A 1,735-nucleotide genomic window follows, 5' to 3' on the forward strand; every position below is an offset into this window, starting at 1 on the left:
CTGATGCGGTGTTTCCAAGATATTTCAACGCCCTTGAGTGACAAGTATATACAAGTATATTTTATCAATCATACCGATAATTGCATGTATTAAAATAATTAAAAATGAAAATGAATAAAAAAATTAAATCAGCAAAATGAATAAAATTAAGTCAAATTAATGTTTAATTTCTAACCCAACCTACATTTGTATGTATGTAACTGAATCGCCTAATAAAAGCTTTACATATAAAAAGATTATCCTAATTTTCGAGCTTAACTCCCTAATCTTTTATTAGAAAAAGAGATTAGCCATGCAAAATTATAATTAAAAATATCTTAGATTAAACCGATAACTTTTTGGTGTCCAAAATAGTTTTATCGATTATACGTGCGAAGAAGAGGAGGAATGTCAAATGTTAAAGTAAACAAAAATTGACCCTAGTAAGGAAAATAGGTTTGTAAAGGTATTTTTAATAAAATATTCAGTTAAAATATATTTAAATGGCATAATATGTGTTGCAGAAAAAAGTGACCACGGTGGCACAGAGAAGAAGTTTAACTTTTCCTCGAGTTGTGTGAATAACAAGCACAACCAATTTGACAAGCACAACGAACTTTGATTAGATTATATTTATATGTAAACGTACTTTTATGCTTTGCCGTTCGCATATGTTTACACATCAAATTTCATGAGTAATTTGAATTTAATGAATTTAATAGAAATTCTGGTCCCGTGAACCAAATCGTATCTACAAGATCTTGAGCGCTGGAGCCACGTGAAACGATGTCAGCGGGGTTTTCCTTACTTGGTACATGTTTCCAGATAATGCCCGTGGAAGTTTGCTGAATTTCAAAGACCCTGTTTGCAGCAAAGCAATTTAATGTGGGCGCATGAGCGTTAAGCCACTGTAGCAATATATCTAAGTCAGACCAAAAGAATATTTTAGTGCTAAGCTTTGATACTTTTTTGTGAATTTTTTCCCAAGTTCTACTCAATAATAGCGCTGCACAGAGCTCCAAGCGTGGAAGCGATTGGGCTTTAATGGGCGCTACCTTTTATTTTGCAATAAGCAAGGTTGTCTTGTAGGCACCATTTGCGAAAGAACGTGCGTAAATGCAGCACACATATGCGCGCGTAGACGCGTCTGCGAGACCATGAATTTCACAGTCAGAATTGGATTTCGTGTGTACGTAGCGGGGCAACTCTATTGTATTAATAAAGTTCAAATCGGATTTGATCTGCAACCAAATATTATGTAGCTCTGGTGGTAGAGTTTCATCCCAATCTAATCGGCGAATCCAAAATTCTTGCATTAATATTTTGCTACGTATGATCACGGGCCTCAATAGACCGAGCGTGTCAAATAATTTGGAGATGATTGATAAAACGGATCGCTTGGTGACTGAATGCAATCTGGCAATTCATACCTATAACAAAACGTGTCAGCTGACGGTTCCCAAGACACACCTAAGATTTTGGTAATGTTTTCCTCGTTTGTTTTAATTTGGACTTCATTACACGATGCATCAGATAACTCCGCAGAATTTGAGTGCCATTTAGTAAGCGAGAGACCATCAGAGAGAAGAACTTCTACAAGTTCATCTTTTAGTTTTTGCAAATTGTCAATGCTTTCTGCACCAGTTATCAAATCGTCGACATAAAAGCTTTCACGAATAGCAGACGCTGCTAGTGGATAGGCATCTTGGTTGACGGCAGCAATATGAAACATACTGCGAATAGCGAGGAATGGTGC

Source organism: Rhagoletis pomonella, unplaced genomic scaffold, assembly GCF_013731165.1.
Source record: "Rhagoletis pomonella isolate Grant_MI unplaced genomic scaffold, Rhpom_1.0 Rhpom_scaffold_00356, whole genome shotgun sequence".
NCBI lineage: Eukaryota > Metazoa > Arthropoda > Insecta > Diptera > Tephritidae > Rhagoletis > Rhagoletis pomonella.